At 40.0% G+C, this 14,665-nt stretch overlaps 1 protein-coding gene across 1 annotated transcript in view; it reads right to left on the bottom strand.

Annotated features, from left to right (window-relative positions):
* Positions 1–14,424, bottom strand: part of frmpd3 (FERM and PDZ domain containing 3) — a 474,907-nt gene extending 460,483 nt beyond the window's left edge. The window contains exon 1 of the mRNA XM_063059815.1: positions 14,096–14,424. The gene's annotated coding sequence lies outside the window, so the exon portion shown is untranslated. The remainder of the gene's footprint in view (positions 1–14,095) is intronic.
* Positions 14,425–14,665: the final 241 nt, after the last annotated feature.

The following is a 14,665-nucleotide window of genomic DNA, read 5'->3' as shown; positions in this document are numbered from 1 at the left end:
TTATTGGAGAGTCCTCCTAGGAATAATTGTTTAAAACATTTTGGAACAGAACAATCTATGAGCTATTATGGATCCAATAATGAAGGACTTTTTGGAAGGTGCCTCAAAAAGCTGAAACTTGTCTTCTGCATTAGGACCATTGTTTAATCTTCCGAATGTAATGATCCTTTAAAAATATTTTGGAAATTGAAAATAAAACTGAAGCTGAAATTCATGCTATACTTTGCTGAACATGAATAAATGTTATGAGTGAATTTCCTCTGGGGTGAAAGCATTGATTCTATACATGAATGATTCTACTTCAATAAGCAAAGATTTTGTCAATCCATCTCCTCACATGTTCTGTTCATTCACTGGTATTAATAGTGGGACCTTTCTTTGCTGACTATCGGCACATTCTGATAGAGACACAACAGTTTAGCTTTCACTGTTTTTTTTGGATCTCAGGCATGTGCTATAGAATAGTCATAGTCATAGTCATACTTTATTAATCCGGGGGGAAATTGGTTTTCGTTACAGTTGCTCCATAAGAATTATCTGCAGCTTAATGTGAAAAAGACTAAGGAGCTGGTGGTAGACCTGAGGAGGGCTAAGGTACTGGTGACCCCTGTTTCCATCCAGGGGGTCAGTGTGGACATGGTGGAGGATTACAAATACCTGGGGATATGAATTGACAATAAACTGGACTGGTCAAAGAACACTGAGGCTGTCTACAAGAAGGGTCAGAGCCGTCTCTACTTCCTGAGGAGACTGAGGTCCTTCAACATCTGCCGGACGATGCTGAGGATGTTCTATAAGTCTGTGGTGGCCAGTGCTATCATGTTTGCTGTTATGTGCTGAGGCAGCAAGCTGAGGGTAGCAGACACCAACAGAATCAACAAACTTATTCGTAAGGCCAGTGATGTTGTTGGGATGGAACTGGACTCTCTCACGGTGGTGTCTGAAAAGAGGATGCCGTCTAAGTTGCATGCTATCTTGGTCAGTGTCTCCTATCCACTACATAATGTACTGGGTGGGCACAGGAGTACATTCAGCCAGAGACTCATTCCATCGAGATGCAGCACAGAGCGTCATAGGATGTCATTCCTGCCTGTGGCCATCAAACTTTACAACTCCTCCCTTGGAGGGTCAGACACCCTGTGCCGATAGGCTGGTCCTGGATTTATTTCATAATTTACTGGCATAATTTACATATTACTATTTATCTATTTATGGTTCTATGACTATTTATTACTTATGGTGCAACTGTAACGAAAACCAATAGTTTTTATTGATAGTCATCAATAAAGTATGACTATGACTATGACTATGACTAAATAATAAATAGTCATAGAACCATAAATAGTTAAATAGTAATATGTAAATTATGCCAGTAAATTATGAAATAAGTCCATGGAAATAGAATTTGCTTCTAGTGTATTTATTTTCGAAAGGAAAGAGAACGTGAACAATGACTTTCACTTCCAATTTTCCAGAAAAGTTATCAATTTTTACCTTGGCTAAAATATCATACAATTTTATTCCATCATCTGGACAACCCTTACAGTTTCAGGTCATCAACCTGAAACGTTAATCCATTTTCTCTCATTACAAAATGCACTCTGGCATTTTGTGGAGAGATGTTAGGGTTCTCAATCATGTCTCTTCTAATTCCAACATTTATATTCTTGCCTTCTCTTCTTTCATTCAGAACAATGTTAAGATTCCACTTGTCTTCACCTTACATTCAGTGTTTTCTATTTTTCCATTATACCTAGCATCTGCAATATTTTGCTTTTATAGTTTTGTACACTTGTATTGGACCAGCTGAAATTCAGGTGTTTTACAAAATCAGAGCCTTCACTTCTCAGTGTTCCGTACTGACTGTTTTCATCAATTTTAAACAAATATTAGCAATTACTATTTTTTGAAGTTATATATGATAATTTAATGATCCGATGCATTTGTATGTATGACATTGCTGTTGGTTGGGCCTACGTCAAATAAAACACAACTTTGTTCACCAGATAACAGTTATGTTACGTTCATTGAAACAAATGTTTGACCATAGAAAGTATTTGAAAACAACTTGAAAAAACAAAAGTTATATTCTAGGTAAAGCAAAAGAATCTAAAAAGTATAATCTAGAAGTTAAAATATACAGCAAAACAGCCAAAATTTCTTTAGAGATTGAAAACAAAAAACTACATATTCTTGGTTCCTTTACAAAATTCAGCCTCACAGTCGATTTAGCCTACACAATACACAGTCCAGTTCTTCCTCCTCCACAAGGTCCACAAACACAAATGTCTATATATACAGAATGTTTCAACTTCATTGAACTGATTTCCTCTTATAATGACTCTATTTTTTCTTCTCTTTCCAGCCATTTCCTAGCTACATGTGTGACACCTCTGATGTCCTTTGTCACTTAGACAGTTTCCAGTTTCCTGATCCCAACCAGCTCATCTTCACAGTGGATATCCAGTCTCTCTATACTACCAACCCTCACCAGGATAATTTGAGAGCACTTATTCCTTGACTAAAGAGCTGAACAGTCACTCTCTACTAGTCTAATTTGCATGGCTAATTCCTTCATGCTCACTTTCTCCTGTGGCTATGGGACTCACATGAGCCCAAAGCTTTGCTTACCTTTTTTGGGCATTCATAGAATAGTTCTTATTTCACTCCTACTGTGCCCTCTCCCTCTATTCATCTTCTGGTATGTTGATCACTGGTGTTGCTTCCTACTTGAAAATGCTTGACAATTTCATTACTTTTTCACTAATTTTATATGGTGCATATCTGACACCTTTCCATTTCTTGATGTCTCTATCTCAGGGGATCAGTTGGTGACCAACATCCATTACAACCCCATGCAGTCTCATGGGCAACTCGACTACACATCTGCCTAGCTGGCTTCATTACTATAGATGTTCGGGTTCTCAATTATGTCACTTCTAATTCCAACATTTGTATTCTTGCCTTCTTTCATCCAAGCAATGTTAGGATTCCACTTACCCTCGTGTTACATCCCACCAGTGGCCAACATCTACTGATCGTCATCCAAAATTTCCACCATCTTTAAGATTCATCTTATCATCTTCCCCTTCCCTTTCAGCAATCCAAAGGAGTCAATCCCTTTATGATTCCCTGGTCCATTCTTCCCATGCAAACACATTGGAGAATTCACCCCTTTCTTTTTACCTCATATCTTCTGACCTTCCAGGGTCAAGAATAGTCTTTCCAGGTAAAAGAGAAATCCACTTGCAATTTTTCTAATATATTGTATTGCTTTCAGTGCTCCTGATATGATCCCAGTACACTGGAGAAACAAAACACAAACTTGATTACCATGTTACAAAACACTTTCAGGGTGATTCTGAGCTTTCAGTCACATGGCACTCATTCTTCATCTCAGCCTCACTCTATCCACTCTGTCATTGGCCCCTCAAACTATTCCAGTGTAGCCCAGCCAAGTTAAAGGAATAGTTTCTCAACTTCCACTTTTTCCTCTTACAACCCTTGGAATTAAATATGAAATTCAACAATTCCAGATAGCTAGCTTTTGCTGTTTGTGTCATATCTGGGCAGTTCTTGGGAAAGGTCATCCACCTTAACTCAGTTTTACTCTCTCTTTTGACATTGCATGACCTTTTGAGTAGTTCCTGTATTTTTCTTTGTTACAGATTAACAGCAACTGCTGATTTCTGCCCCTCTCATTTACAGTATGTTATTTTGTTTTGTTCCATTTAAAAAAAAATGCTCTTGAAAGTATTTTGACACCTTGGATTCTATCCTATCACAGAATCCTCTTATTTTTCTTGACTTAAGTCCTCTATGCAATTTAAAATGTACTTGTTTTCCTGTTTAATATAAAAGCAGGTACGTGTATAGATAAGGCTTAGAGAGATACTGGCATGGGAAATGAGACTCAGTCAAATGGGAAGCTTGATCGGCATAGACCAGTTGAGTTGAAGGGTCTGTTTCCATTCTGTATGATGCCAACTCAACTTGTCACACATGCGAAGAATGTGAGTGAGTACTTTGCTTCACTACTTACCAAGGAAAAACGTATGGAGGACCAGGAGATCAGTGTTGAGTGTATAAATATGTTAGGGTATTTAGAGATCAAGGAGGGGCAAGTGTTGGGCTTCCTAATGAGTATTAATCTGGATAAGTCCCACAGGTTATTGATGGAACCAAGACATGAGATTTCTGGGGCCTTGACTAGTATCTTCCCGTTCTTTCTAGACACAGGTGAGGTCCTGGAGGACTGGCAAGTGACTAAAGTTATACCTCTATTTAAGAAAGGAACAAAGGAAAATCCTGAGAACTATAGATTGGTGAGTCTTATGTCAGTTGTAGGGAAGTTGCTGGAGAAAATTCTTAGGGATAGGATACATGAGCATTTGGAAAACAATGACCTAATTAGGGAGAGGTAGCATGGCTTTGTGTGGGGCAGGTCATACCTCGCCTGTGAGTTTTTTGACAAGGTGATGAGAGGGATTGATGAAAGTAGGGCAGTGGATGCTGTCTACATAGATTTTAGTAAGGCATTTGACAAAGTCCCAAATGGGAGGCTAATCCAAAAGATTAAAATGCATGTGGTCTACGGTGATTGGCTGTTTGGATTCAGAACTGGCTTGTTCATAGAATTCAGAGAGTAGTGGCTGAATGGACGTATTCGAGCTGGAGGTCTCTAATAAGTCAGCAGGGTGTTTTGTATGAATCTGCTGTTTATGATGTATATAAATGACTCGGATAAAAATGTAGATGGGTGGGTCAGTACGTTTGCAAATGATACCAAGATTGCTGGAGTTGTGGATAATGTAGAAGTCTGACAAAAAGTACAGCGTGATTAAGATCAGTTGCAATTATGGGGAGAGAAATAGCAGATGGACAGGTTAGGGTGTAAGGACAGGGACGCGGAGGAGTTAGAGGTCAAGTCTCCACTCCATACTCCATACTGAAAGGCTTGCAAAGTGGACGGGTGACAAAGGGCATCCATGGATATCAGGGTGTCCCAGGTCACTGGTTGCCAGGATTACTCACTGTCCCAGCTGTAGGCATGAGGAGGCCCCATGGCCAGTGAGTCGGTGTGCAAATCGGGGAGTCGATCCCCAAGATCAAGGGTCAACCGGCAGTCCAGAAGTCATAGGCTAATGGTTGAAGTCTGGAGACTGAAGAATGGAGGCCTGTTTTGAGGTTGGAGGACCATCCATTTGTGTGGGAGGAAGAAACGAGGCTTGTTGGTTTGTTGCTTGTAGTGTTCTATGTGGTTCTGCCATTGTGGGAGTGCGATGTTGGCAACGAATGTGTGGCAACACTTGTGGGCTGCCCCCAGCACATCCTTGGGTGTGTTGGTTGTAAACACAATTGTGCATTTCACTGCATGTTAACATGTGCATATAATAAATAAATCAAAATCTGAATCTGTATCTGAGACCCTTTCTCGTGTTTGAGGACCCTTTTGTTAGACTCTTAGTTTATTTAATCTTTTTCTTCCTGCACAGAGTGCTACATATCCCAGCCATGTGTTTTCAGCACTCTCTGTTTTTATTCCTGTAATAAAATATTATCACACAAAAATGAATAGGCAAAATATGTGCATTAATAGTCAGAGATGTGATAGCATTTCTGTTCTGCCTTTGAACTGTGGAACATTGTTTAATTATCACACAGTAAGAATCTGATTTCAACCATGTTGATATCGAGGGGATTAAGCAGAAGCTAGGTGTTTCACATAATCTATTAGGTTTCATTTGGGAATGGTTGGAGAATGTGCAAGGTGACTGCAGTGCCTTCAAGTCCAAAGTAAGTAGCACCTATATGTTAGCCTAATACTGGTAGCAAGTGTCTGTTAGCCAAATGATGGATATGGAAGTTTCTGCACTAAGGAGAAACTCACAGACAAGCAATATGACAAGCTGTCAGGGAAAGTGGGAAACTTGTGAAAAAGAGTAGATGAGAGTCTGGGGTCTGACTAAAACAGGCTTCTTTCTTGAATGGGTGGCACCTTGGCCAAAACCAATCCAGTTGTCAGCTGCACAGATGCTTTTTGTAGTAGCTGGAAATAAAAACAGATCCCTGGTTTATATGTGCCTTAGTTCATGGACACAGAGTCTAATACCACCACTCACCATAACTACCTCAGCTGAAATGAGTTCCATCACCATGAAGCAGAAATCCATGTTGCTTTCACATCCACTGGGTACAGCTGATAGAGCTTTCCAGTAGGAGGGAGCCTTCAATTTATTTATACTAAATAACTTGACACAGCAAGGAACAGTTCCACATAACTACAATATTAAGGATTATAGAAATCCAAAATTTAAAAAAAAACAACAAAATGCTGGAACTATTAGGTAGCACATGCAAAGAGAAACAAAATTGATGTTTTTGTACAATGGTCAGTATTGCTAGAAAATTGTTTGGCAGAATTGTCATAATGTCTAACTACAAAAAGAAAAAAAAACACCAAAATACTTAAGATGACAGCAACTAACACAAAGGTTTGTCAACTTAATGTAGGTATTGAATACAATATTGCTGTTATGATAGAGTAATTCCAGTGAAAGTACAATGAAAGTTCACTACAAAAATGTTCTCCCCCTCATTTTACTTTCTCTAATTAGATTGATTCATTGTTAAAGAAAATAGTTGCCTTTCAAACTGTGAAAAGCGTTCTGGTCAAGCCTTACTAATTCCTCACATAAACACAACAGTAGCAAACTGGGACCACCTGCTAAGAATTAGTTGAAGGCAGTTTACCTTCTTCCAAGTCCATTGATGCTCAGGCCAATTGTGGAATTCAGCCACTATCGTAAATGAGGCCAATTAACTTGATATAATCCAGGAACTAAACACAGGAAATCAAGAGACTGCAAAACAGTCCTGATCCAAAGCATTGGCAATTCCTTTTCCAAGACAGTTGCTGCTTGATACTTTTGAGTTACCACAGCAGTTTCTTTTTTTTTGTTTCACTGAACCCAGGATTTTCCTGGCATGCACAATTCCCTTTGTATTGGAGATTTTACCAACACAGGCATTGTCAGAAGCCAATCAGATGACTTTCAAAAGTGTTTGTTGATACACTCTTTGAGGCATAATTAGAGGGATACTTTCATTATATTAATGTATGGCATATGATTCCTGTCACTGTAAGCTCAATTTATTTTGTAAAATCAATAGTACTCAATAAAGTTAAGTGTTCTAGGAATAATTGTGAGCCATTAAGTTTCCTCAGTTATTAAAAAGTAGCTTTTGCTGAATTGAAAGATAAGCAATCACTTTTTTCTGTATTGCTCCAAACATAAGCTTTCAGTGATGATTTCACTGAGCATGCATAGATGCCAACAATTTGCATATCAAATGGACATCATCATTTTCAGAGTTATGTACAATTGAACTGATTGGCTGATGCAATTAGTGATGCTTCAAACTCCATCCACTTTCTCAAAGTTGCATCTGCTTTATTCCCCTCCTGTTGCTGCTGTAAATAATTTAATATTACTGCACACTGTCGTTGTTTACTTCTGTAATATTAACAATTACTAATTCCAGTTTTCGGTGGTTCAGCAGAAAGACAGTAATTGACAAGAGCAGCAAGTCAGGAATAGTCCCAGGTGGAAGAATTCAGGAAAATATTAGTATAAGTATAAGCTTAAGTGGTGAGTAGGATGAGAGCAGAAAACAATGCAACATAGCAGAGAGACAGAAAACCAGGGGTACCACCATGAATAACAATGAGTAAACAATAGCAGAGGGTAATTAGTCTGGCATGAATAATGAAGGAGAATAGGGATGTGAAAAGTATATGTGTGAAAGAACTGGGAGTAAAAATATTTACAGAACTGCTGTAGCAGTGTAAAATAGCTTTTATTTATTAAGTTTTGGGATCTGAACTTAGCTGGAAAGGCTAGCACTAATTACTCTTCTTGCCTCTTGAGCTGGTGCAGTCCTTTGGTGAAAATACTCCCACAGTGCCACTGGGGCTGAGTTCCAGGAATCAGACCCAGTCATGATGAAGAACTGGCCACGTATTTCCAAATCAGGGTGGAGTGTGCCTTGGTAGGGAACATCAAATGTTCCTATGTATATGTTGCCCATTTATTTCCTATTGAGGTCAGGTGTTTTGGAGGTGATCTCAGAACAGTCTATGTTAATATTACTGTGTACTTCGTAAATGCAGCCATGGGACAGTAGTGGAGGACATAATGAAAGAATTAGCGTAGTGAAGGGGGTGCCAATCAAGCAAACAGCATTGTCCTGGATAGAATCAATGCTCTTGAGTGTTGTGCCAATGCCATCAATTGTCAATTGTAGGTGATTAGTTCTCCCATTTTGGGAGATACTCATTGCCTGACAAAATTTTACATATTTATCAACCCATGTTTTCATTTTGCTTGATGCATACATGAGTACTTCATTTGCTGAGCAGCTACGAATGGGATTGAAGATTGTGCAATCATAAGTACATTTCCACAATTCTGAATTTGTGACAGAAGGCTGGTTAGGACATTGTTGACAGCTCCTTCCCTCATGTTACTGTTCATTGAGAGTAGATTAATTGGGTAGCTGTGAGTCATCTATTGAAATTCTTTCTGCTTTGGTGGACAGGATAGGCTTAGGAATTTTCTACATTTTTGTATGGGTGTCAATGTTGGAGCTGCATTGGAACAGCTTAGCTAGATGTGTACCTAGCTGTGAAACACAGCTCTTCAACGTTCTGGTTAGGATGTTGCCTGGTCCTGCAGTCTTTTGTGTATACAGTGACTGTGTTCATTGAAACCACAGGGAGTGAATCAAATTGACCAAAGAATGGCTTCTATGAAGGTGAGAACCTCAACAAGATCATCCAGCAGCATCTCTAGCTAAACAGTGTTGTGTATGTTTCCCCCTTTTCTCTAGCATTTCCACGCTGCACCACATCATTGTTGAGGATGTGGACGTGCCTGGAGCCTTCTCTTGTTTACTGTCAGTTATCCACCACCACAGGGGGCAGGGTTGAAGAGTTCTGATCTGTTCCACTGACTGTGATTATTTAACTCAGTCTGTTGCACAAAGTTTTACTCTGCTTTGCACACAGCTGCAGCTTCACTGAAGGTTAATGCTTCACTTTGAATATGGCGAGTGCTGCTCTTGCTGATCTTGGTCACGTAGTGCGGTGAAGGACATTTCTGCCTCTGATGCTGGTCCACTAACCATTACAAATGCCAAATTTTGACCTCTGAGTTTGTTCTACTTGTCAGAAAATAATCAATGTAGAGTCACATACCTAAAACATTAACTATTGCCCCAGGCATTTGCAACATTTTTTGTATTTATTTTCGGTGCTGGTTCTCTTGCTGCCTGCTACGGGCCCAATGCAGCTCAGCCAGTCTGGTCAATGTTAGGGCAATGAGGCCACTCTTGGTGATGGATATCAATGTTCCCCCATCCTTTGTCTTTGCTACTTTCAGAACTTCTTCCATCTACTGAACGAAATTGGATGGTCAGCTGATGGAGGAGGATTGGTTACAATCAGAAGGTTGCCTTGACTCTGCCTGCCTCACTGCCGTGAGTTTTACGTCTTGCCTCAATGTAATCCCCAGAAAAGTGTCCTCCTATGTGTATACCACTGTAGGGTAGTCCTGATCTGTTTTAATGGGACAGAATTTGTGGTACAATTTTAGAGTGCCTACGAAATAGCTTTTTAGAGCAGCTATTCCTAGTTTGGTATTGTCCTATGAACCAGATTTGATCTGAGAGCTTAAGGTAAATGGACCCTGAGGAGGCAGTGATCATACTAGGATAGAATTCACCCTGCAGTTTGAGGAGAAGCTAAAATTAGATGTATCTATAGTTGAGTGAAGCTATCTACAGATGCATGAGAAAGGAACTGGCCAAAGTTGATTGGAAGCAAATCCTATAAGAGATGATGGCAAAGCAGCAATAGTAGGAATTTTAGGGAGTAATTCGGAAGATGCAGGATCGTTTCATTGCAAAGAAGAATTCTGAAGGATGGATGAGGCAACCATGGCTATCAAAACAAGTCAAAGACAACATAAAAGCAAAAGAAAAAGCATACAATATCAGGGAAAAAACTAGTGGGAAGCTAAAAGCTTTTAAAAATCAACAGAAGGCAACTAAAAGAGGAGAGAAAAGATGAAATATACAGTATATGGAAACTAGCCAATAATATAAAAGATCTTTCAGATATATAAGGAGCAAATGGGAGGCAAGAGTGGGCATTGTACCACTGGAAAATTATTCAGGAAAAGTAGTAATTGGGAACAAAGAAATAGTGGATGAATTGAATAAGTACTTCAAGAGACCAGGGGGGTGGGGGCTGCAGAAGTGAATGTGGTAAAGACTAAGGAGAAAGTGCTTGGGAAGCTGAAAGGCATGAAGATAGATAAGTCACATAGATGAAATGGACTGCACCACAAGTCTCTGAAAGAGATGGGTGAAGCAATTCTGGTGCCTTTAGTAGTGATATTTCAAGAATTACTACATTCCGAAATGGTTCCAGATGTATGGAAAATTGCTAATGTCACTCCACTCTTTAAGAAAGGACAGAGGCAAAATACTGGGAATTATTGGCTGGTTAGCCTGACTTCAGTGGTTGGTAAGATGTTAGAGACCATTATTAAGAATGAGGTTTTGGGGTGCTTGAAGGCACATGATAACATAGGTTGAAATCAGTATGGTTTTGTTAAGGGAAAAGTTTTCCTGACAAATCTGTTGGAATTCTTTGCGAAAATAAATGAAGACGAGTCAGTAGATGTTGTTTATTTAGATTTATTGAAAGGCCTGGATAGAATGGACATGGAGAGGATGTATCTACTGGTGGTAAGTCTTGGACACAACCTCAGAATAAAAGGACATCCCTATAAAACATGGAGGAGGTGAAATTTCTTTAGTCAAAGGATGGCGAACCTGAGGAATTCACTGCTCAACTGCTGTGGACGTCATGTCATTGGGTATATTTAAAGCAATGTTTGCTAGTCCTTGATTAGTAAGGGAATAAGGGTTACAGGAGAATGAGGTTAAGTGGGAAAAGTTAATTAGCAATGGTCAAATGGCATAGCAGACTCAATGGGGTGAATGGCCTAATTCTCCACAATCCTATGTCTTATGGTCTTAAAGAGGTGCATAGCTTGTTGACTGAAAGTATAATTCCACAAGGACAGCTATGTCAGGCTGCTGCATGATTAATCTTAGGGACAGCTATCCCAGTTGAGACACTAGTACCCACCTGTTCGAGAGGAGGGTTTTGCAAGGTTGTCAGGGCTGGGAACAACATTTGCTCTGTCTGAACTAGTAGAGCAAGGTCAAACGGTTTGTCCTGTCTAATCATTTTCACCTTTCAATGCTAACTGCTAAGCTGCAACATGAATTGTGAGTTTTAGAATGATGCATGTAAAGGAGCAACAAGGTGAATATTAGGGAGGCCACTGTATGATGTAAGGAAAGATTATATCAGTTTTTGAAACTACTGAGAATACGAACCATGTACAGCAATCAAAACAGAAAAAGAATTTTAGTTTGTTCCGGCAGTGATCTTGGAGGGGTAAATTAGTTACTTGGCCTCTTGGCTGTAAATTCATGCAGGTAAATGATATAATAAGTATATTGTTATACTTATTTGCAAAACATCCACTATCTACCCATCAGATATTGTTGAGAAGAGTAACTTAAAAACAAAAGCATCCAGTAGTCCATTAAAAGAACTGGAATCCAATACCCATCATAGCATTCTGACTTACATACCAAACAGTGATTTAGGCATATATCATTTAATTAAGTGAAGCATTTTTGTTAATATTATACCCAGAGAGATGAGTTAATATATTTTCATGGAGGTCTCCATGGTGGCTCGGTCCCACCCATGTGAGATCTTTGCTATACTGCTAGGCAGAAACACAGCCGCTTCTACAGAAATATGCAACAGAAATGTGCTAGTGACAGTGACAGCCATATGTTTTTCTGGTCTTCCTGCATTTTGCATGCATTATAGGTTTGGGAAGCAAACAGACATCAAACACTATGATTGGGTGTCCTTAAGCTCTATGTAGTGAGAGATAGCTTCTTGGAAAGCCATCACTTCAGCTTCTTCACTTCCAAAAAAATCAAAGCAAAAACAAGTAGACAGTCTGAGAGGCACAGCTTCCAACTTCAATGAATCACTTGTGACTTTCATTTCTTTATTATTGCCCAAGCAGCAGTCCTGAGGAGCCTAGCTTAGTAAATTGTTCTAAAGAGTTCTGATATTATGGAGGAAAGAAAACAGGAGATTATTTCATTAGTCTGAGATTAGACAGAAGATGATCAGTAGAAGTCTGATAAGTGCTCTAAATATTAAAACTTAAATCTTGAAATCCTACTGAAACACCCTTCTATGTAATGAGAACCTTTCAAGATAGACTGATACAGATAGTTGAAATTGCATTCCATCTTTATTGCCAATATCTGTTTTTGTTCTAACACAAGGACATGTATCTGGAACAAGTACATACCTTCATCCATTCTACTGAACAGAGAGGAGTCCAGGCCAAGTAAGATGTCCAGTTTGATAGAAGGCCTTTTGACCTGGGGTGGGGGTGGGTTGTATATATTTTGAGAGAGCCACAGCATGTGCTTTCCAAGAACTAAGCACTATTAGAATCTGCAACACAGGATTCACCAGATTTCCCGTTGATGAGTGAGCACACAGATCCAGAGTACATGAAAATGTTGCCACTTCTTTTATAATAAGAAGGCAGATGCTATAGTATTTTCAAAATATCTTTCATAGTACATTCTGCATTCAATTAAAACGTGTGCAAATCAAAAAAATCCACTTATATTGCAGTAAAAACTCTAGAAGCATGGGTGGAAAGAGGAACGCTCTACCGTGCAGGAGCTGAATGATTTGCTCAGTATTTGCAATCTTAAAGTGCTTGTGGTTCGCAGTGACAACCTAAAACAAAACAAGCCGACACAGATGGGTAATAAGCGATAATTATTCACTGGAAGAGCGATACTTTAAAACAGTGCTCGAACGGTTTATAAATAGCACTGGCCAGTGCTAGGTAAGCAAAGACCATGACCTCGGATCCGAAGAAGCCGGATCTATGGGGGTGGGGGCGAGGGGGGAGATGGGGTGAATGAATGAGATGACCTTAATTTCCAGCCGCTGCCTGACCTGCTTGATACCGCTTCCACAGCAATGCAAAACTATGCGATGAATAAAGTTATCTTTCAAATGTGCAATGAATGTTATGAACTCAAAAATATTGCAAGTTGGCTTACACTACGCTGTCGAAAGGCGGTTAAGATACTTTTTAATATGTTATCTTGTCTAAGACATCGGACAATTTAACTACGCACGGCCCGCTGTAAACTTCCTGTTGAGTAATTTTGGAACAACCAGATTGCAAATCTGTTATCTTCACAATCCGGTCGAGCATTTATAAAGCAGCCTTGCGCGTACCTGCTGAGCCATATGCCCGCAGTGTCACTCTCCCCAAATCCGGTAAACACATCAGGTTTAAGCAAAGAGAAAAATGTGAAGATTTTCTTTCACTTATTTATTTTGGTGAGTAATCGCTCGAAATCTCAGGGAGAGGGCGGATCCGTGGATTTTGCAATCCGTCTCTCCCTCACAGGCACATCGCTAAGTAACGATTCATTAGCTGCGTTTACCGATGGTAAACAAACAGACGTGTACGTTAAAGCACAGAAAGGCAGCTTCTAATCTATAATCAGTTCCATAACTCACCGAGGCTGCGTCCATGCGCGGGAAGGCAAGTACATGTTTACAAAAAGATGAAATGCGGGATTTTCGAGATCCCTACCTACATCAAAGGATGTCGAATTGGAACCATGCAATCAGATTTAAAAACACCTTAGCATGCAGATGCACTGAAATCCTTTCCCATCAGACTCATCCCGTTTGTTCTTTGCATGGCAGCCGGACGCAGCCTATTCCAGTCTGTCAACAAACAAACCAGAGAGGCGACGCATTTTAACTCGCAGTTTGTGACAAATTGATTTTGATTGTAAAAAGCGATGGGGAACTTTCTGTCATTGATGCGTTTTGTTATATACGTTCCCTTCGCAATTAAAACGTTAAACTTAAAGGTCCTACCTTATTTCTGTAAATCCAGTGCTTCTCTGTATTTCTCACAGCATATTCCTCTGTGGGAAGGTTAGCGCACGGCGAAGTTTTCCAGACCGGACCAGGCTGCCGGAGGAAGAGTCGAAGGGGGGTGAAAGCTGGACTCTTACTGCTAAATCCATCTGCAGGAATCAGTCAAAGCCAGCCAGCTGCCTGTCAGTAGCCGGAGCTGACTCTGCAGCTTTGTACAAACAGGTAAAAATTGGTGGGAGCTGCGGTTCCACCTCCATGGACCTTTCACAACAAAAGGCTTGTGTGAAATACCGTCTGTCAGTCACACTCACAACAGGCCAGTTGCTTCGTGCTCGCTCTTCCACCTCGACAACCGCAGCCTTGCCTCCCCACCTCTGCAACAGTCCAGCAAAACACCGTTTAAACACGAGAGAAAAATAAAACGCACAAGTCCAAGGCAAGTGGACCTGTTCTCCACTTTCTCAAAAGCGAACAAACACGACAGTACTTGATGACAAATCGCGCCGGAAGAAAGGGCAAAGTGTTTGAGTCTTTTCCACAATTCGTGCTGTGGCTTCTGTTAAGGTT

The sequence above is a fragment of the Mobula hypostoma genome, chromosome 10, assembly GCF_963921235.1.
Source record: "Mobula hypostoma chromosome 10, sMobHyp1.1, whole genome shotgun sequence".
Classification (NCBI taxonomy): domain Eukaryota; kingdom Metazoa; phylum Chordata; class Chondrichthyes; order Myliobatiformes; family Myliobatidae; genus Mobula; species Mobula hypostoma.
The sequence above is the reverse complement of the archived record's forward strand: the minus strand, read 5'-3'. Positions and strand labels throughout refer to the sequence as shown.